Below are 24,707 nucleotides of genomic sequence, written 5' to 3' on the forward strand. Positions count from 1 at the left end.
TGCTTTTATTTCTATGGTGGTTATTTTATGTATAATATGTGATGATGACAAGAGACAATTCACTAAGATCCAAGTATTATATCGGTAGTAAGTGCCCAGTTACTCCATATTATTCTTATATGTATTACGGTATATGATTATTTACAGGAAGAGATGTGACCAGTCATTAGTCCTGTGTGATCTGATCATAAAGATGTTTTCTAGGTACAAAATGAAGTAAAAAGAGGTGAAAATTCTGTGAATCCCGTACTGAAGATTGTGAATTCACTAATTGGTTATTATAAGTGAATCTAAACGGTTACATAGTAGGTCACATGTAGAGATGTTATTGCATTTATCTGTTTTGCTGTTTTTGGTTTATGTATCAATCAACTTTTTATTTTGCTTTTGCCTTGAGATAAGATTTGCTCAAATCTAAACTTTTCCTTGTCGGAAACTTTTTAAAGTTAGTTTTTGTGACTTTCCAATCCCCACATGATGCCGAAGTGGTAGAGTCCTTGTTATAGAGTCAAGTCTGTTATATGCAGTGGATAGCTTATTGTCCGATCACTCAATGTCACAGGGAGATGTAGGAGTGACCGGAGACTAGGTTAGGTTCGAGACGGAGGATTGTTCTACCTTTTGGGGCAGTCCTACGGTAAAGGGACCTAGAGAAGGGGGCTACATCTGTAGTCAAGATTAGGGACAAGTCTTAGGGACAGGAGTGATAAGACAATAAGGTTTGGTTATTTTGATAAAATCCGGAGAGGTATTTGTCATATATATATGTTGATTTGGGTATTGATAATAAGCTTTTATTTGTTTTGTTGTAACTAAGCTGTATATTGATGTATACTGTACAGACTCACCCATTGTTTAGTATTTTCTTTCGGTTATTGCAGATCTACCTACCTCATCTGCTGTAAGTTTATTCCGCCATCTATAACTCTCATAAAAACGTATAGTACTATTTTTGTCTATCCTATGGTGATGCCCATAAACTAATGGGAGTCCTTCAGGGTCTCTTCCAATTGGTCGTATGCATAATACTAATCTGTTTGTCAGTAAAAGTGTTTATGTGTATTCTCTCTCGTATGAAACCTCGACAAACAAAACAAAAGCTTCACCCTCATATAAGTGACTAACGTTACTATGGTTTTTTTTCTCTTATGGGTTCTCTGAATCTGTGCCGCCTGGACATTTCTGGAGGTTGGATGCTGTACTGGTACTCTCGGAGGATGAGTTCACCCTGTTCCTTTTATCAACCCGCGGCTGAGGGTGGAGTCCTTGAAATCTCCGGCTACGAACCAAGCTCCACGGACGTCGATTGGGGGATTGATAAGACTAGGTGATGTGATTTTACCTACTTGCAAACCGTATCTGTATGACTACACCTATATATATATATATATATATATATATATATATATATATATATATAGGCCTCTGAATTAGGAGGTGATCCGAGCGTGATCAGAGGGTGACAGAAAGATGGTCTGGAAGAAGGAAAGGAATGCTGCAGCACACCAATGAGCACAGCTCCTTGAACTTATCATTGTAGCCACAATACACAAGCAAAAGAGACAGTAATCTATAAACAACTTATGGAAAATAACACGTTATACCAGCTTGACTGCGCAGTACAGGAAGCAGCTGACCATCTATGGATTTGACCTATCAGAGTGTGACATGTATGAGTCTTGTGACTGGAGACCCCTCCTGTGTTGAGTTTACATATTTTATGTGAATACACTGCGCATGAGTAGTACCGCCCCATATTCTGTCTATAAAAGTTAACACAAATTAATAAAAGGCGCGCTTCCCAAACTTCGTAACGAGCGCTCATAGATACCGAGCGGCAGCGGCAGCAGCACTGACAGAGAGGAAGCCATTGGCTCCCTCCCTGTCAGTCACCTCACACTGGCCGCAGCGGTCACAAGAGGCCGCGCTCCCCTCTCTGGTGTCGGCGCCGTGTGACATTCCTGCGCCGGCGGGGAAAGCGTCCTCTAGTGACCGTTGCAGTGCGGCCACAGGAGGAAGAGAAGAGGACGTGCAGGACTTAGGTGAGTATAAGTGGTTTTGTTTTTTTTATGCTATATGGGGAGGGGGGAGCGCAGAGGGGGGCTATATACAGGGGAGGGAGCACAGGGGGGCTATATACAGGGGAGGGAGCACAGAGGGGCTATATACAGGGGGAGAGAGCACAGGGGGGCTGTATACATGGGGAGAGAGCACAGGGGGACTATATACTACAGGGGGAGAGAGCACAGGGGGGCTATATATAGGGGAGGGAGCACAGGGGGAGAGAGCACAGGGGGGCTATATACATGGGGAGAGAGCACAGGGGGAGAGAGCCCAGGGGCAATATACTACAGGGGGAGAGAGAGCACAGGGGGCTATATACAGGGGAGGGAGCACAGGGGGCTATATACAGGGGGAGAGAGCACAGGGGGGCTATATACATGGGGAGAGAGCACAGGGGGAGAGAGCACAGGGGGCTATATACTACAGGGGGAGAGAGAGCACAGGGGGGCTATAAACAGGGGAGGGAGCACGGGTGGGGCTATATACAGGGGGAGAGAGCACAGGGGGCTATATACATGGGAAAGAGCACAGGGGGGCTATATACTTCAGGGGGAGAGAGAGCACAGGGGGGCTATATACTTCAGGGGGAGAGAGAGCACAGGGGGGCTATATACAGGGGAGGGAGCACAGGGGGGCTATATACAGGGGGAGAGAGCACAGGGGGCTATATACAGGGGAAGATAGAGCACAGGGGGGCTATATACTACAGGGGGAGAGAGAGCACAGGGGGCTATATACTGGGAGAGAGCACAGGGGGCTATATACAGGGGAGAGAGAACAGGGGGCTATATACATGGGGCTATATACTACAGGGAAGAGAGCACATGGGGGCTATATACAGGGGGAAAAGCACAGATGGGACTATATACAGGGGGAAGAGCACATGGGGGCTATATACAGGGGGAGAAAGCACAGATGGGACTATATACAGGGGGAGAGAGCACAGGTGGGGCTATATACTACAGGGGGAGAGAGAGCAGGGGGGCTAAATACAGGGGGAGAGAGCACAGGGGGGCTATATACAGGGGGAGAGAGCACAGGGGGAGCGATATACAGGGGGAGAGAGCACAGGGGGGGCTATATACACGGGGAGAGTGCACGGGGGGGCTATATACAGGGGGAGAAAGCACAGGTGGGGCTATATAAAGGGGGAGAGAGAGAACAGGGGGGCTATATACAGGGGGAGAGAGAACAGGGGGGCTATATAAAGGGGGAGAGAGCACAGGGGGGGCTATATAAAGGGGGAGAGAGCACGGGGGGGCTATAATAAAGGGGGAGAGAGCACAGGGGGGGCTATATACAGGGGGAGAGAGCACAGGGGGGCGATAAACAGGAGAGAGCACACAGGGGGGCTATATACTGGGAGAGAGCACAGGTGGGCCTATATACATGGGGAGAGAGCACAGGGGGCCTATATACAGGGGGAGAGAGCACAGGGGGCTATATACTGGGAGAGAGCACAGGGGGGCTATATACTGGGAGAGAGTACAGGGGGGCTATATACTGGGAGAGAGTACAGGGGGGCTATATACTGGGAGAGAGCACAGGGGGGCTATATACAGGGGAGAGAGCACAGGGGGGCTATATTACAGGGGGAGAGAGCACAGGGGGGCTATATACTACAGAGGGAGCTATATACTACTAAGGCAGTCACCCCCTGTGTACCTAATTTTAAAGGGCCGGTGAGAGAGAGAAAACGACAGTTTTCCGCTAATAAGCAGCAATTCTGTATGTAAATAGTTCAACAACGTTTGCGAAAAGTAACAAAACACGTTTCCTACTGATGTTCAGCTCGGACGTTCACCTGACAATAGACCCCGGTAAGTGGAGCGTCACTAAAAGTTGTTGAGTACCCCTAATATACACTATATATAATACACACTATATATAATACACACACTATAGATATACACTATATATAATACACACTATAGATATACACTATATATAATACACACTATAGATATACACTATATATAATACACACTATAGATATACACTATATATAATACACACACTATAGATATACACTATATATAATACACACTATAGATATACACTATATATACACACACACTATAGATATACACTATATATATACACACACTATAGATATACACTATATATAATACACACTATATATATATACACTATATATAATACACACTATAGATATACACTATATATAATACACACACTATAGATATACACTATATATAATACACACACTATAGATATACACTATATATTACACACACACTATAGATATACACTATATATAATATACACTATAGATATACACTATATATAATACACACTATAGATATACACTATATATAATACACACTATAGATATACACTATATATAATACACACTATAGATATACACTATATATAATACACACTATAGATATACACTATATATAATACACACTATAGATATACACTATATATATAATACACACTATAGATATACACTATATATAATACACACTATAGATATACCTATATATAATACACACACTATAGATATACATCATATATATAATACACACTATAGATATACACTATATATAATACACACTATAGATATACACTATATATAATACACACACTATAGATATACACTATATATAATACACACACTATAGATATACACTATATATAATACACACTATAGATATACACTATATATAATACACACACTATAGATATACACTATATATAACACACACACTATAGATATACACTATATATTATACACACTATAGATATACACTATATATATAATACACACTATAGATATACACTATATATAATACACACACTATAGATATACATCATATATATAATACACACTATAGATATACACTATATATAATACACACTATAGATATACACTATATATAATACACACACTATAGATATACACTATATATATAATACACACACTATAGATATACACTATATATATAATACACACACTATAGATATACACTATATATATATAATACACACACTATAGATATACTATATATATTACACACACTATAGATATACACTATATATAATACACACACTATAGATATACACTATATATATAATACACACTATATACACTATATATAATACACACACTATAGATATACACTATATATAATACACACTATAGATATACACTATATATAATACACACACTATAGATATACACTATATATAATACACACACTATAGATATACACTATATACACTATATATAATACACACACTATAGATATACACTATATATAATACACACTATAGATATACGCTATATATAATACACACACTATAGATATACACTATATATAATACACACTATAGATATACACTATAAATAATACACACACTATAGATATACACTATATATAATACACACTATAGATATACACTATATATAATACACACTATAGATATACACTATATATAATACACACTATAGATATACACTATATATAATACACACACTATAGATATACACTATATATAATACACACACTATAGATATACACTATATATAATACACACTATAGATATACACTATATATAATACACACACTATAGATATACACTATATATAATACATACTATAGATATACACTATATATAATACACACACTATAGATATACACTATATATAATACACACTATAGATATACGCTATATATAATACACACTATAGATATACGCTATATATAATACACACACTATAGATATACACTATATATAATACACACTATAGATATACGCTATATATAATACACACACTATAGATATACACTATATAAATACACACACTATAGATATACACTATATATAATATACACTATAGATATACACTATATATATATAATACACACTATAGATATACACTATATATAATACACACACAATAGATATACACTATATATAATACACACACTATAGATATACACTATATATAATACACACACTATAGATATACACTATATATAATACACACACTATAGATATACACTATATATAATACCACACTATAGATATACACTATATATAATACACACTATAGATATACGCTATATATAATACACACTATAGATATACACTATATATAATACACACACTATAGATATACACTATATATATACACACACTATAGATATACACTATATATAATACACACTATAGATATACACTATATATAATACACACTATAGATATACACTATATATATAATACACACTATAGATATACACTATATAATACACACTATAGATATACACTATATATAATACACACTATAGATATACACTATATATAATACACACTATAGATATACACTATATATAATACACACTATAGATATACACTATATATAATATACACACTATAGATATACACTATATATAATACACACTATAGATATACACTATATATAATACACACACTATAGATATACACTATATATAATACACACTATAGATACACACTATATATAAAACACACACTATAGATATACACTATATATAATACACACTATAGATATACACTATATATAATACACACTATAGATATACACTATATATAATACACACTATAGATATACACTATATATATAATACACCCACTATAGATATACACTATATATAATACACACACTATAGATATACACTATATATAATACACACACTATAGATATACACTATATATAATACACACTATAGATACACACTATATATAATACACACACTATAGATATATCACTATTATAATACACACTATAGATATACACTATATATAAATACACACTATAGATATACACTATATATAATACACACTATAGATATACACTATATATAATAACACTAAGATATACACTATATATATAATACACACACTATAGATATACACTATATATATACACACACTATAGATATACACTATATATATACACACACTATAGATATACACTATATATAATACACACTATAGATACACACTATATATAATAACACACTATAGATATACACTATATATAATACACACTATAGATATACACTATATATAATACACACTATAGATATACACTATATATATAATACACACCTATAGATATACACTATATATAATACACACTATAGATATACACTATATATATACACACACTATAGATATACACTATATATAATCACACACTATAGATATACACTATATATATACCACACTATAGATAATAACCTATATATAATACACACACTATAATATACACTATATATAATACACACACTATAGATATACACTATATATAATACACACTATAGATATACACTATATATAATACAAACACTATAGATATACACTATATATAATACACACTATAGATATACAATATATATAATACACACTATAGATATACACTATATATAATACACACACTATAGATATACACTATATATAATACACACTATAGATATACACTATATATAATACACACACTATAGATATACACTATATATAATACACACCTATAGATATACACTATATAATATTACACACTATAGATATACCACTATAATAATACACACTATACTATACACTATATATATAATCACACTATAGATATACACTATATATATAAAACCACACTATAGATATACACTATATATAATACACACTATAGATATACACTATATATAATACACACTATAGATGTACACTATATATAATACACACTATAGAGATATACACTATATATATAATACCACTATAGATATACACTATATATAATATACACACTATAGATATACACTATTATATAATACACACTATAGATATACACTATATATATAATACACACACTATAGATATACACTATATATATAATACACACACTATAGATATACACTATATATAATACACACACTATAGATATCACAACCTCTCTGTATAAGGAAGAGATAGATGCTAGGTAGATGCTATTTCCAAGTGATTCCAGATGTGTAAAGACCTTTGGTGATGTTCACAGTCATGTGATCAGTCGTGGGAGGAGTCATACTCGTAGTGCACAGCTGAAGATAGTAAAGGACCTTTGGTGAAGGATCATGTGATCAGTCACATGGGTGGGAGGAGTCAGCAAGCACCTACATGAAAAGACACGACCTGCCCTCTCAGTCCTCCAATAGTCAAAAGGAAACTCCAGATAAGGAAAACTTTTTACTAAAAAAAGTAAATTAAAAGTCATATAAGTATAAGTCTCTAGTTGTTGCTATATAATGTATAACCAGTATCTCATGTCTCACTAATACTTTCCTCAAACACCTCCTTTCTGGCGCTGATAAAAAAAAAACCTGAAGCTCCAGCTCCCGTTCATTTTTTTCTTTGCTTCCTGGTTTGGGCCTTTCCCATGATGCACTTTGTTTCCTGTGATGTCTAACTAAGGGTGGTATTACACAGGCCGATGGGGCCTGATAATACCTGCTAGATCGTCGCTCGTTTACTGGGCCTATTACACAGCCCGATAATCGTTTGCAAGAGCTGCAAGGACATCGTTACCGATGTCCCTTACAGCCCTTGCTAAACTGGCATACATTACCCATCCATGTTCCAGGGCTGCTCCTGCCTCTAACTTCACATCGGCCTGTCAGCTGATAGGCCGCTCAGCCAATCACAGGCCGCGGTTCCGGCCTGTGATTGGCTGAGAGGCCTATCAGCTGACAGGCGGATGTGAAGTTAGAGCGTGCGCGGGACCCCGGGAGAACGGACCTGTATCAACATAAGCCGATGATCGTTTGTAATCGGCTGATCGTTGCATTTATTACACAGAGCGATAATCGGCCTAATCGGGCCAATTCGGCCGATTATCGTTCCGTGTCATAGGGCCCTGACTCTGTAGAACTGTTAGATGGCTTACAGCTTACTTAGCCAATCAGAGCTGAGCAACCTGAGTCATCTGACAAAGGGAGGCCAGCTTAACAGGGCTTAGACCCGCCTCCCTCTTGATGATGTCATTGTCACAAAATGGCTGCCACAGAAAAGCCTGGGGTCAACAGTTATTAGTAGAGATGAGCGAACCTCGAGCATGCTCAACTCATCTGAACCCGAACGTTCGGCATTTGATTAGCGGGGGCTGCTAAAGTTGGATAAAGCTCTAAGGTTGTCTGGAAAACATGGATACAGCCAATTACTATATTTATGATTTCCACATAGCCTTAGGGCTTTATCCAACTTCAGCAGCCACCGCTAATCAAATGCAGAACGCTCAGGTACGGAGGGACTCAAGCATGCTCGAGGTTCGCTCATCTCTAGTTATTAGGTAAGAATGAGTTTACTTCACTTCCTGGTAGGGGTTGATGGTAGAAAGATAGGAAAGTGGGGCAGATAGGCGATTGTAGCTCGCCTATTGGATTGTGTTTTGTACTGCGCTGCCCGATTGTTGTGACCCAGACTTATTGGGTTTGTTTATCTTATCTTGTTTTGTGTTCCACCTAGTTAGTGCTGGGGCTGCCGCCCAGTTGCTCGCTGTCACCTAGGACAGATTGAGGCAAGCAGGCAGAGACAGTGGGTGGGATTCAGCTTAGGGTCCACTGTCCGTGTCCGCCATCTTGTCTGTCTGAGCGACCAGTCCTAACATGTATGTTGTATATACTACTGATACCATTCTAGCACAGCACTTTTCGCGGTTCCATAACATATGGAGGGTGGTGTTGCTAGTTATTATAAGAACACAGCACAATAACTATACATCCATAACTGAAACATACTATGCGTACACAAAGAGAAGGAGTGCTATATGTGTAATGGTCATATGTGTGCAGACACACGCCCAATTACAATAAACACACCCACACATGACAGTCACAGTGAGACAGTGCACCAGCGAGAAGAGGAGGAAGAATCGGGCTCCCAGAAGGATGAGCTCCATGGCGGGACAAGTGAAGGCTGGAGCGTCACCCAGGACACTGGAGCCAATCTACAGCTGCTGAAAGCTTTCCTGGCATTACACACCCTTCACTTCATATGAACTGTGTACCACATACACTAGGACTTTTCTCAACTATCCATTTCTGTAACTTTTATTATTTTAAAAGAAGAAGCAATAAATCTCCATTTTTAAAGAAACCCCTCTGATGTCATCCTACTGTGGCGACCGTACAATTCCAGTCAATTGAGTGGGATATATAAAGAGGTTATTACTTCTACAGCGGTTCTGCCACAACGGTAGCTGATTGACATCCAGGAAGTGAAGAAAAATGGCCTCTGTTCCGATTCACATTGTCTCCTCTCCCACTGCTCTCCCACCTTAGGCCCCGTTCCCACTGAGGAAAGATAGCGGAATTCCGCTACGGAATTGTCCGCCGCAGAATGCCGTTAGCCTCCCGCTCATAATGGGAGTCTATGAGAGGCGCGCGCTTCTGCCCTGTCCGCACTGAAGAATGAACATGTTCATTCTTCAGCGCGTACAGAGCAGGAGCACGCGCCTCCATAGACTCCCATTATGAGCGGGAGGCTAACGGCATTCCGCGGCGGACAATTCCGTCGCGGAATTCCGTTACCTTTCCTCAGTGGGAACGGGGCCTTAGGAGACAAATCTTCCAGGCTTCTGTCTCACATGTGTGTGTTTGCTAAGCACAGGCTGATGCAGAAGAGGGGCAGGGCGTGATGTCACAGGAGGTGTGCCTGGATCCCTCAATCCCCTGAGTGATTCACCATTTCCGACCATCCAGAAGCAGCTGCTGCAACTTCACTGATTGTGCAAAAGTCTGCAGTGAGATTAGAGCTGTGTTTCACACATATTGGAGTTTCATTGCAGTACTGCAACATCTTCACAAAATGATACAGCTACACAATTAAATGATGGTAAACTGCACAGAGGATCAGAGCCGGCATTGCCAATCGTACCTGCACACAAAAAAAAATATGTGTGCGTGGAGATGAAAAGAAAAAAATTTTATACATTGAATTCAAAAAGTTCTTTACTTTATTCCAATATTGGCTTTACTGGTAGATAATACAGCTCACTGTATAGTGTTACAGGTAGAGAATACAGCGTGCTGTGTGGTGTTACAGGTAGAGATACAGCGTGCTGTGTGGTGTTACAGGTAGAGAATACAGCATGCTGTGTGGTGGTACAGGTAGAGAATACAGCGTGCTGTGTGGTGTTACAGGTAGAGAATACAGCGTGCTGTGTGGTGTTACAGGTAGAGAATACAGTGTGCTGTGTGTGTTACAGGTAGAGAATACAGTGCTGTGTGGTGTTACAGGTAGAGAATACAGCGTGCTGTGTGTGTTACAGGTAGAGAATACAGCGTGCTGTGTGTGCTACAGGTAGAGAATACAGTGTGCTGTGTGGTGTTACAGGTAGAGAATACAGTGTGCTGTGTGGTGTTACAGGTAGAGAATACAGCGCTGTGTGGTGTTACAGGTAGAGAAACAGAGTGCTGTGTGATGTTACAGGTAGAGAATACAGTGCTGTGTGGTGTTACAGGTAGAGAATACAGTGCTGTGTGGTGTTACAGGTAGAGAATACAGCGTGCTGTTACAGGTAGAGAATACAGTGTGCTGTGTGGTATTACAGGTAGAGAATACAGCGTGCTGTGTGGTGTTACAGGTAGAGACAGCGTGCTGTGTGGTGTTACAGGTAAGAATACAGCGTGCTGTGTGGTGTTACAGATAGAGAATACAGTGTGCTGTGTGGTGTTACAGGTAGAGAATACAGTGCTGTGTGATGTTACAGGTAGAGAATACAGTGCTGTGTGATGTTACAGGTAGAGAATACAGTGTGCTGTGTGGTATTACAGGTAGAGAATACAGTGCTGTGTGGTGTTACAGGTAGAGAATACAGTGTGCTGTGTGGTGTTACGGTAGAGATACAGTGTGCTGTGTGGTGTTACAGATAGAGAATACAGTGTGCTGTGTGGTGTTACAGGTAGAAAATACAGCATTCTGTGTGGTGTTACAGGTAGAGAATACAGTGCTGTGCGGTGTTACAGGTAGAGAATACAGTGTGCTGTGTGGTGTTACAGGTAGAGAGTACAGTGCTGTGTGGTGTTACAGTTAGAGAATACAGCGTGCTGTGTGGTGTTACAGGTAGAGAATACAGTGTGCTGTGTGGTGTTACAGGTAGAGAATACAGTGTGCTGTGTGGTGTTACAGGTAGAGAATACAGTGCTGTGTGGTGTTACAGGTAGAGAATACAGCGTGCTGTGTGGTGTTACAGGTAGAGATACAGCGTGCTGTGGGGTGTTACAGGTGGAGAATACAGTGTGCTGTGTGGTGTTACAGGTAGAGAATACAGTGTGCTGTGTGGTGTTACAAGTAGAGAATACAGCGTGCTGTGCGGTGTTACAGGTAGAGAATACAGCGTGCTGTGTGGTGTTACAGGTAGAGAATACAGTGTGCTGTGTGGTGTAACAGGTACAGAATACAGTGCTGTGTGGTGTTACAGGTAGAGAATACAGCGCTGTGTGGTGTTACAGGTAGAGAATACAGTGCTGTGTGGTGTTACAAGTAGAGAATACAGCGTGCTGTGCGGTGTTACAGGTAGAGAATACAGCGTGCTGTGTGGTGTTACAGGTAGAGAATACAGTGTGCTGTGTGGTGTAACAGGTACAGAATACAGTGCTGTGTGGTGTTACAGGTAGAGAATACAGCGCTGTGTGGTGTTACAGGTAGAGAATACAGTGCTGTGTGGTGTTAGAGGTAGAGAATACAGCGTGCTGTGTGGTGTTACAGGTAGAGAATACAGCGCTGTGTGGTGTTACAGGTAGAGAATACGGTGTGCTGTGTGGTGTTACAGGTAGAGAATACAGCGTGCTGTGTGGTGTTACAGGTAGAGAATACAGTGCTGTGTGGTGTTACAGGTAGAGAATACAGCGCTGTGTGGTGTTACAGGTAGAGAATACAGTGTGCTGTGTGGTGTAACAGGTACAGAATACAGCGCTGTGTGGTGTTACAGGTAGAGAATACAGTGCTGTGTGGTGTTAGAGGTAGAGAATACAGTGCTGTGTGGTGTTACAGGTAGAGAATACAGTGCTGTGTGGTGTTACAGGTAGAGAATACAGTGCTGTGTGGTGTTACAGGTAGAGAATACAGCGCTGTGTGGTGTTACAGGTAGAGAATACAGCGTGCTGTGTGGTGTTACAGGTAGAGAATACAGTACTGTGTGATGTTACAGGTAGAGAATACAGCGTGCTGTGTGGTGTTACAGGTAGAAAATACAGTGTGCTGTGTGGTGTTACAGGTAGAGAATACAGCGCTGTGTGGTGTTACAGGTAGAGAATACAGCGTGCTGTGTGGTGTTACAGGTAGAGAATACAGTGCTGTGTGGTGTTATAGGTAGAGAATACAGCGTGCTGTGTGGTGTTACAGGTAGAGAATACAGCGTGCTGTGTGGTGTTACAGGTAGAGAATACAGTACTGTGTGGTGTTACAGGTAGAGAATACAGCGTGCTGTGTGGTGTTACAGGTAGAAAATACAGTGTGCTGTGTGGTGTTACAGGTAGAGAATACAGCGCTGTGTGGTGTTACAGGTAGAGAATACAGCGTGCTGTGTGGTGTTACAGGTAGAGAATACAGTGCTGTGTGGTGTTATAGGTAGAGAATACAGCGTGCTGTGTGGTGTTACAGATAGAGAATACAGGGTGCTGTGTGGTGTTACAGGTAGAGAATACAGCGCTGTGTGGTGTTACAGGTAGAGAATACAGTGTGCTGTGTGGTGTTACAGGTAGAGAATACAGCGTGCTGTGTGGTGTTACAGGTAGAGAATACAGCGTGCTGTGTGGTGTTACAGGTAGAGAATACAGTGTGCTGTGTGGTATTACAGGTAGAGAATACAGTGCTGTGTGGTGTTACAGTTAGAGAATACAGCGTGCTGTGTGGTGTTACAGGTAGAGAATACAGTGTGCTGTGTGGTGTTACAAGTAGAGAATACAGCGTGCTGTGCGGTGTTACAGGTAGAGAATACAGCGTGCTGTGTGGTGTTACAGGTAGAGAATACAGTGTGCTGTGTGGTGTTACAGGTACAGAATACAGCGCTGTGTGGTGTTACAGGTAGAGAATACAGTGCGTGTGGTGTTAGAGGTAGAGAATAGAGTCAGCGTGCGTGGTGCTGTGTGGTGTTACAGGTAGAGAATACAGCGCTGTGTGGTGTTACAGGTAGAGATACAGCGCTGTGTGGTGTTACAGGTAGAGAATACAGCGTGCTGTGTGGTATTACAGGTAGAGAATACAGCGTGCTGTGTGGTGTTACAGGTAGAGAATGCAGTGTGCTGTGTGGTGTTACAGGTAGAGATACAGGGTGCTGTGTGGTGTTACAGGTAGAGAATACAGCGCTGTGTGGTGTTACAGGTAGAGAATACAGCGTGCTGTGTGGTATTACAGGTAGAGAATACAGCGTGCTGTGTGGTGTTACAGGTAGAGAATGCAGTGTGCTGTGTGGTGTTACAGGTAGAGAATACAGTGCTGTGTGGTGTTACAGGTAGAGAATACAGTGCTGTGTGGTGTTACAGGTAGAGAATACAGTGCTGTGTGGTGTTACAGGTAGAGAATACAGTGCTGTGTGGTGTTACAGGTAGAGAATACAGTGTGCTGTGTGGTGTTACAGTAGAGAATACAGTGCTGTGTGGTGTTACAGGTAGAGAATACAGTGCTGTGTGGTGTTACAGGAAGAGAATACAGTGTGCTGTGTGGTGTTACAGGTAGAGAATACAGCGTGCTGTGTGGTGTTACAGGTAGAGAATACAGTGTGCTGTGTGGTGTTACAGGTAGAGAATACAGTGCTGTGTGGTGTTTACAGGTAGAGAATACAGTGCTGTGTGGTATTACAGGTAGAGAATACAGCATGCTGTGTGGTGTTACAGGTAGAGAATACAGCGCTGTGTGGTGTTACAGGTAGAGAATACAGCGTGCTGTGTGGTGTTACAGGTAGAGAATACAGTGGTGCTGTGTGGTGTTACAGGTAGATAATACAGCTCACTGTATAGTGTTTACAGGTAGAGAATACAGCGTGCTGTGTGGTTTTACAGGTAGAGAATACAGTGTGCTGTGCGGTGTTACAGGTAGAGAATACAGCGTGCTGTGCGGTGTTACAGGTAGAGAATACAGTGCTGTGTGGTGTTACAGGTAGAGAATACAGCGTGCTGTGTGGTGTTACAGGTAGAGAATGCAGTGTGCTGTGTGGTGTTACAGTTAGAGAATACAGCGTGCTGTGTGGTGTTACAGGTAGAAAATACAGCATTCTGTGTGGTGTTACAGGTAGAAAATACAGTGCTGTGCGGTGTTACAGGTAGAGAATACAGTGTGCTGTGTGGTATTACAGGTAGAGAATACAGTGCTGTGTGGTGTTACAGTTAGAGAATCCAGCGTGCTGTGTGGTGTTACAGGTAGAGAATACAGTATGCTGTGGTGGTGTTACAGGTAGAGAATACAGTGCTGTGTGGTGTTACAGGTAGAGAATACAGTGCTGTGTGGTGTTACAGTTAGAGAATACAGCGTGCTGTGTGGTGTTACAGGTAGAGAATACAGCGTGCTGTGTGGTGTTACAGGTAGGGAATACAGTGTGCTATGTGGTGTTACAGGTAGAGAATACAGTGCTGTGTGGTGTTACAGGTAGAGAATACAGCGTGCTGTGTGGTGTTACAGGTAGAGAATACAGTGTGCTGTGTGGTGTTACAGGTAGAGAATACAGCGTGCTGTGTGGTGTTACAGGTAGAGAATACAGTGTGCTGTGTGGTGTTACAGGTAGAGAATACAGTGCTGTGTGGTGTTACAGGGAGAGAATACATCATGCTGTGTGGTGTTACAGGTAGAGAATACAGCGTGCTGTGTGGTGTTACAAGTAGAGAATACAGCGTGCTGTGCGGTGTTACAGGTAGAGAATACAGCGTGCTGTGTGGTGTTACAGGTGAGAATACAGTGTGCTGTGTGGTGTAACAGGTACAGAATACAGCGCTGTGTGGTGTTACAGGTAGAGAATACAGTGCTGTGTGGTGTTACAGGTAGAGAATACAGCGTGCTGTGTGGTGTTACAGGTAGAGAATAAAGCGCTGTGTGGTGTTACAGGTAGAGAATACAGTGCTGTGTGGTGTTACAGGTAGAGAATACAGTGCTGTGTGGTGTTACAGGTAGAGTATACAGTGCTGTGTGGTGTTACAGGTAGAGAATACAGTGTGCTGTGTGGTGTTACAGGTAGAGAATACAGTGCTGTGTGGTGTTACAGGTAGAGAATACAGTGCTGTGTGGTGTTACAGGTAGAGAATACAGTGCTGTGTGGTGTTACAGGGAGAGAATACAGTGCTGTGTGGTGTTACAGGAAGAGAATACAGCGTGCTGTGTGGTGTTACAGGTAGAGAATACAGCGTGCAGTGTGGTGTTACAGGTAGAGAATACAGCATGCTGTGTGGTGTTACAGGAAGAGAATACAGTGCGCTGTGTGGTGTTACAGGTAGAGAATACAGTGCTGTGTGGTGTTACAGGTAGAGAATACAGTGCTGTGTGGTGTTACAGGTAGAATACAGCGTGCTGTGTGGTGTTACAGGTAGAGAATACAGTGTGCTGTGTAGTGTTACAGGTAGAGAATACAGTGCGCTGTGTGGTGTTACAGGTAGAGAATACAGTGCTGTGTGGTGTTACAGGTAGAGAATGCAGCGCTGTGTGGTGTTACAGGTAGAGAATACAGCGCTGTGTGGTGTTACAGGTAGAGAATACAGCGTGCTGTGTGGTGTTACAGGTAGAGAATACAGCGTGCTGTGTGGTGTTACAGGTAGAGAATACAGTGTGTGCTGTGTGGTGTTACAGGTAGAGAATACAGTGTGCTGTGTGGTGTTACAGGTAGAGATACAGTGTGCTGTGTGGTGTTACAGGTAGAGAAAACAGTGTGCTGTGTGGTGTTACAGGTAGAGAATACAGCGTGCTGTGTGGTGTTACAGGTAGAAATACAGTGTGCTGTGTGGTGTTACAGGTAAGAATACAGTGCTGTGTGGTGTTACAGGTAGAGTATACAGTGCTGTGTGGTGTTACAGGTAGAGAATACAGTGTGCTGTGTGGTGTTACAGGTAGAGAATACAGCGTGCTGTGTGGTGTTACAGGTAGAGAATACAGTGTGCTGTGTGGTGTTACAGGTAGAGAATACAGTGTGCTGTGTGGTGTTACAGGAAGAGAATACAGTGTGCTGTGTGCTGTTACAGGTAGAGAATACAGTGTGCTGTGTGGTGTTACAGGTAGAGAATACAGTGCTGTGTGGTGTTACAGGTAGAGAATACAGTGCTGTGTGGTGTTACAGGTAGAGAATACAGTGCTGTGTGGTGTTACAGGAGAGAATACAGCGTGCTGTGTGGTGTTACAGGTAGAGAATACAGCGTGCTGTGTGGTGTTACAGGTAGAGAATACAGCGTGCTGTGTGGTGTTACAGGTAGAGAATACAGTGTGCTGTGTAGTGTTACAGGTAGAGAATACAGTGTGCTGTGTGGTGTTACAGGTAGAGAATACAGTGTGCTGTGCGGTGTTACAGGTAGAGAATACAGTGCTGTGTGGTGTTACAGATAGAGATTACAGTGCTGTGTGGTGTTACAGGTAGAGAATACAGTGCTGTGCGGAGTTACAGGTAGAGAATACAGTGCTGTGTGGTGTTACAGGTAGAGAATACAGTGTGCTGTGCGGTGTTACAGGTAGAGAATACAGCGTGCTGTGTGGTGTTACAGGTAGAATATACAGAGTGCTGTGTGGTGTTACAGGTAGAGAATACAGTGCTGTGTGGTGTTACAGGTAGAGAATACAGTGCTGTGCGGAGTTACAGGTAGAGAATACAGTGTGCTGTGTGGTGTTACAGGTAGAGAATACAGTGCTGTGTGGTGTTACAGGTAGAGAATACAGTGATGTGTGGTGTTACAGGTAGAGAATACAGTGTGCTGTGTGGTGTTACAGGTAGAGAATACAGTGTGCTGTGTGGTGTTAGAGGTAGAGAATACAGTGCTGTGTGGTGTTACAGGTAGAGAATACAGTGTGCTGTGTGGTGTTACAGGTAGAGAATACAGTGTGCTGTGTCGTGTTACAGGTAGAGAATACAGCGTGCTGTGTGGTGTTACAGGTAGAGAATACAGTGCGCTGTGTGGTGTTACAAGTAGAGAATACAGTACTGTGTGGTGTTACAGGTAGAGAATACAGTGCGCTGTAGTGTGTTACAGGTAGAGAATACAGTACTGTGTGGTGTTACAGGTAGAGAATACAGCGTGCTGTGTGGTGTTACAGGTAGAGAATACAGCGTGCTGTGTGGTGTTACAGGTAGAGAATACAGCGTGCTGTGTGGTGTTACAGGTAGAGAATACAGCGTGCTGTGTGGTGTTACAGGTAGAGAATACAGTGCTGTGTGGTGTTATAGGTAGAGAATACAGCGTGCTGTGTGGTGTTACAGATAGAGAATACAGGGTGCTGTGTGGTGTTACAGGTAGAGAATACAGCGCTGTGTGGTGTTACAGGTAGAGAATACAGTGCTGTGTGGTGTTACAGGTAGAGAATACAGCGTGCTGTGTGGTGTTACAGGTAGAGAATACAGTGTGCTGTGTGGTGTTACAGGTAGAGAATACAGTGTGCTGTGTGGTGTTACAGGTAGAGAATACAGCGTGCTGTGTGGTGTTACAGGTAGAAATACAGTGTGCTGTGTGGTGTTACAGGTAGAGAATACAGTGCTGTGTGGTGTTACAGGTAGAGTATACAGTGCTGTGTGGTGTTATAGGTAGAGAATACAGTGCTGTGTGGTGTTATAGGTAGAGAATACAGCGTGCTGTGTGGTGTTACAGATAGAGAATACAGGGTGCTGTGTGGTGTTACAGGTAGAGAATACAGCGCTGTGTGGTGTTACAGGTAGAGAATACAGTGCTGTGTGGTGTTACAGGTAGAGAATACAGCGTGCTGTGTGGTGTTACAGGTAGAGAATACAGCGTGCTGTGTGGTGTTACAGGTAGAGAATACAGTGTGCTGTGTGGTGTTACAGGTAGAGAATACAGCGTGCTGTGTGGTGTTACAGGTAGAGAATACAGTGTGCTGTGTGGTGTTACAGGTAGAGTATACAGTGCTGTGTGGTGTTACAGGTAGAGAATACAGTGTGCTGTGTGGTGTTACAGGTAGAGAATACAGCGTGCTGTGTGGTGTTACAGGTAGAGAATACAGCGTGCTGTGTGGTGTTACAGGTAGAGAATGCAGTGTGCTGTGTGGTGTTACAGGTAGAGAATACAGTGCTGTGTGGTGTTACAGGTAGAGAATACAGTGCTGTGTGGTGTTACAGTAGAGAATACAGTGTGCTGTGCGGTGTTACAGGTAGAGAATACAGCGTGCTGTGCGGAGTTACAGGTAGAGATACAGTGCTGTGTGGTGTTACAGGTAGAGAATACAGTGTGCTGTGCGGTGTTACAGGTAGAGAATACAGTGCTGTGCGGAGTTACAGGTAGAGAATACAGTGTGCTGTGTGGTGTTACAGGTAGAGAATACAGTGCTGTGTGGTGTTACAGGTAGAGAATACAGTGATGTGTGGTGTTACAGGTAGAGAAAACAGCGCTGTGTGGTGTTACAGGTAGAGAATACAGTGTGCTGTGCGGAGTTACAGGTAGAGAATACAGTGCTGTGTGGTGTTACAGGTAGAGAATACAGTGTGCTGTGCGGTGTTACAGGTAGAGAATACAGTGCTGTGCGGAGTTACAGGTAGAGAATACAGTGTGCTGTGTGGTGTTACAGGTAGAGAATACAGTGCTGTGTGGTGTTACAGGTAGAGAATACAGTGATGTGTGGTGTTACAGGTAGAGAATACAGTGTGCTGTGTGGTGTTACAGGTAGAGAATACAGTGTGCTGTGTGGTGTTACAGGTAGAGAAGACAGTGCTGTGTGGTGTTACAGGTAGAGAATACAGTGTGCTGTGTGGTGTTCCAGGTAGAGAATACAGTGTGCTGTGTCGTGTTACAGGTAGAGAATACAGCGTGCTGTGTGGTGTTACAGGTAGAGAATACAGTGCGCTGTGTGGTGTTACAGGTAGAGAATACAGTACTGTGTGGTGTTACAGGTAGAGAATACAGTGCGCTGTAGTGTGTTACAGGTAGAGAATACAGTACTGTGTGGTGTTACAGGTAGAGAATACAGCGTGCTGTGTGGTGTTACAGGTAGAGAATACAGCGTGCTGTGTGGTGTTACAGGTAGAGAATACAGCGTGCTGTGTGGTATTACAGGTAGAGAATACAGTGCTGTGTGGTGTTACAAGTAGAGAATACAGCGTGCTGTGTGGTGTTACAGGTAGAGAATACAGCGTGCTGTGTGGTGTTACAGGTAGAGAATACAGCGTGCTGTGTGGTGTTACAGGGAGAGAATACAGTGTGCTGTGTGGTGTTACAGGGAGAGAATACAGCGTGCTGTGTGGTGTTACAGGTAGAGAATACAGTGCTGTGTGGTGTTACAGGGAGAGAATACAGTGCTGTGTGGTGTTACAGGTAGAGAATACAGTGCTGTGTGGTGTTACAGGTAGAGAATACAGCGTGCTGTGTGGTGTTACAGGGAGAGAATACAGTGCTGTGTGGTGTTTTAGTTTTAGATTACAGTGTGCTGTGTGGTGTTACAGGTAGAGAATACAGTGCTGTGTGGTGTTACAGGTAGAGAATACAGTGCTGTGTGGTGTTACAGGTAGAGAATACAGCGTGCTGTGTGGTGTTACAGGTAGAGAATACAGCATGCTGTGTGGTGTTACAGGTAGAGAATACAGCATGCTGTGTGATGTTACAGGTAGAGAATACAGTGTGCTGTGTGGTGTTACAGGTACAGTAGTAACAGTGTGTGTGTGTGTGTGGGACCACAATGAAATGCTGTACAGATCACTTTACAGCAGCCTCCTCTTATCACCACAGACACAACAGGAAGGCTCAGCTTAGTTTTAGCCCCAGTGGTGAGAATGAGAACTGCAAGATCTCAGGATTATTTTATAATTTAGATAGAAAAATGGGAAATTAGAAGAAATGTCACGAAAAATTGTTATAAAATCTGTTTATTATAAAATATAATTTAAGCAATAAGTTATTTTCTGATCACACTTTCCCTTTAAGATTTATGTTTGTGTTTTTTTAAATATATTTTTGCTTCACTTGTGTGTTCCTCTAGTTCCTCTTTTCCCTCCTCCCGGCTTTTGCCTCAGTATCTCCCTGAAGTCCTTCCTCCTCCTCGTCCTCTCCTCATCCTCTCCACATCCTCTCCACACCATCTCCATGAACACAAGAGTCCCACAATAGAGGAATATAGTTTCCAGTTTAATCTCTGATCAGTTACAACATTTGATTTCCTCATATCTAGAACATCACATGTGTGATTTCTCCCCTGTGTGACTTCTCAGATTTTTTACAAGATTTGATTTATCTGTAAAGCATTTCCCACATTCTTAACATGAAGTCGCCTTTTTTCTTGAGTGACTTATCTGATGTTTGATAAGCCCTGATTTGTTAGTAAAACGTCTCTCACATTCTGAACATGAATACGGCTTTTCACCTGTGTGAATTCTTTTATGGTTAACCAGAACCAATTTCCTTTTAAAACATTTTCCACATTCCGAACATGAAAATGGCTTCTCTCTTTTATGACATTCCTCATGCATAATAAGGCTTGGTTTGTTTGCAAAACAATGCCCAGACTCTATACATGAAAATGGCTTCTCGTCTGTGTGAATTGTCTTATGTCTAGCAAGATGTGATTCATCTGTAAAACATTTTCCACAATGTGAACATGAATACGGCTTTTCTTCTGTGTGACTTTTCTCATGTGCAACAAGACTTGATTTAAATGTAAAACATTTGCCACATTCAGAACAAGAATATAGCTTTCCTCCTGTGTGACTTCTCTCATGATTAAGAAGATATGTTTTATTTCTAAAACATTTCCCACATTCTAAACAAGAATATGGCTTCTCCCCTGTATGACTTCCCTCATGCATTACAAAATCAACTTTATTTGTAAACATTTGCCACATTCAGAACAGGAATATGGTTTCTCTCCTGTGTGAATCTTCTCATGTTTCAAAAGACTTGATTTATCTGAAAATCATTTCCCACATTCTGAACATGAATATAGTTTATCTTCTGTGTGACTTCTCTCATGTATAAAAAGATTTAACTTATCTGTAAAACATTTTCCACATTCTGAACATGAATATGGCGTCTCTCCTGTGTAAGTTCTCTCGTGTGTAACAAGATTGATTTATTTATAAAACACTTCCCACATTCTGTGTGAGTTCTCTCGTGTGTAACAAGATTGATTTATTTATAAAACACTTCCCACATTCTGAACAAGAATACGTCCCTCTCCTGAGTGAATTCTCTCATGTGCGACAAGACCTGATTTAAATGTAAAACATTTCCCACACACTGAACATGAATGTAGGTTCCCTACCATGTGACTCTTTTCATGCATATCAATACGCGATTTGCATGTAAAATATTTCCCACACTCAGAACATGCATATACACTCACCGGCCACTTTATTAGGTGCACCATGCTAGTAACGGGTTGGACCCCCTTTTGCCTTCAGAACTGCCTCAATTCTTGTGGCATAGATACAACAAGGTGCTGGAAGCTTCCTCAGAGATTTTGGTCCATAGTGACATGATGACATCACACAGTTGCCGCAGATTTGTCGGCTGCACATCCATGATGCCAATCTCCCGTTCCACCACATCCCAAAGATGCTCTATTGGATTGAGATCTGGTGACTGTGGAGGCCATTGGAGTACAGTGAGCTCATTGTCATGTTCAAGAAACCAGTCTGAGATGATTCTAGCTTTATGACATGGCGCATTATCCTGCTGAAAGTAGCCATCAGATGTTGGGTCCATTGTGGTCATAAAGGGATGGACATGGTCAGCAACAATACTCAGGTAGGCTGTGGCGTTGCAACCATGCTCAATTGGTACCAAGGGGCCCAAAGAGTGCCAAGAAAATATTCCCCACACCATGACACCACCGCCACCAGCCTGAACCGTTGATACAAGGCAGGATGGATCCATGCTTTACGCCATCGACCATGTCGCAGCGCCAAATTCTGACCCTACCATCCGAATGTCGCAGCAGAAATCGAGACTCATCAGACCAGGCAACGTTTTTCCAATCTTCTACTGTCCAATTTCGATGAGCTTGTGCAAATTGTAGCCTCAGTTTCCTGTTCTTAGCTGAGCGGAGTGGCACCCGGTGTGGTCTTCTGCTGCTGTAGCCCATCTGCCTCAGAGTTGGCCGTACTGTGCGTACAGAGATGCTCTTCTGCCTACCTTGGTTGTAACGGTTGGCTATTTGAGTCACTGTTGCCTTTCTATCAGCTCGAACCAGTCTGCCCATTCTCCTCTGACCTCTGGCATCAACAAGGCATTTCCGCCCACAGAACTGCCGCTCACTGGATGGTTTTTCTTTTTCGGACCATTCTCTGTAAACCCTAGAGATGGTTGTGCGTGAAAATCCCAGTAGGTCAGCAGTTTCTGAAATACTCAGACCAGCCCTTCTGGCACCAACAACCATGCCACGTTCAAAGGCACTCAAATCGGGGGGGCGTGGCTAGCTATGGTGGTGTGAAGACGCTGCTTCTCTGAGCTCCGGTCCGACGTTAGCCCACAGCACCGATTGCAGGCTTCACATATGGGGAAAACGGCCAGAAAGACAAAGGGGAAGCCCCCCACTCAACCCTCCTCACCTCAGGCGGATATTGAGGCGTATTTCACCCGCTCCAGACCCCCGACCGCCTCTCTGGAGATGCCGGCACCCGCCGCCACAGTCACTGCTGCAGCTGCTACATCCCTGGCTGCCCTTCCTCCGGAGCTCCGCTCACCTCCGGACAGCTGCCTGACTCTCCGATGCCGGCAACGCTCTCCGGGATGTGTGGGGGACCCGCTCTCCCCCCCCCGCAAGCTCCGTCCTTCCAGCCCGCCACCCGGCAAGATGGCGCCGACGAGACAGACTCTCCTCATGGCTCCCAAGATGGCCGCCGCGCCGAGGACGCCTGCGACACTGCCCGGCGGCACTCGCTACAGGTGGGATCCCCCATGCCCCTACCAACATCAGAGGGCCCCACAAACCCCCCTCTCCTGCCGGTCAGCCTGGTGCAGCCTGCAGCCGCCACGTCGCTGCACACCCTGACCCTCCATCCTGGACTCACTCCCCCACCTCGGGAGACCGCCATTTTGCCAGCCACCCTGATCACTGTGGACTCCCAGCACACTATAAGGAGCTCCCCTGTTGCAACAGCGGCCCCCAGTCCACCCTCTCTCTAATGGATCTCCCTGCAGGGGATGGGGGTACCGCTTCAGGGACAATGATGGCACCGCAGACTGTGTCCATTTCTCCTGCCTGCAATGGGGCATCCCCCAGCCCCCACCGTTCCCCACCATGTGCTTACTGGTCTGCTCCTCCGCCTGCTGCCATGTGCCAGCCTGTGCAGCAGATGAGCGGTGCCGTTTCGCCCTCCTGGTCCACCGGTTCCTCGTGGACCACCTCCCCGCCGCACATGACTACAGTTCTCAATGGGACTATTCTGCCCTCTGCCTTGCCACTGTGCCCTCAATATCCCCAGGACGTTGCCAACAGCTCTCCACTTCCAGACATGCTTCCTAATAGTCTGGACGCTACGC

General features: G+C 42.7%; 1 pseudogene; it reads right to left on the reverse strand.

Annotated features, from left to right (window-relative positions):
* Nucleotides 1–21,400: 21,400 nt before the first annotated feature.
* On the reverse strand, nt 21,401–22,590 carry LOC138775274 (oocyte zinc finger protein XlCOF7.1-like; annotated as a pseudogene).
* Between the last annotated feature and the right edge of the window lie 2,117 nt (nt 22,591–24,707).

Source organism: Dendropsophus ebraccatus, unplaced genomic scaffold (assembly GCF_027789765.1).
Source record: "Dendropsophus ebraccatus isolate aDenEbr1 unplaced genomic scaffold, aDenEbr1.pat pat_scaffold_1450_ctg1, whole genome shotgun sequence".
In the NCBI taxonomy this organism is placed as follows: domain Eukaryota; kingdom Metazoa; phylum Chordata; class Amphibia; order Anura; family Hylidae; genus Dendropsophus; species Dendropsophus ebraccatus.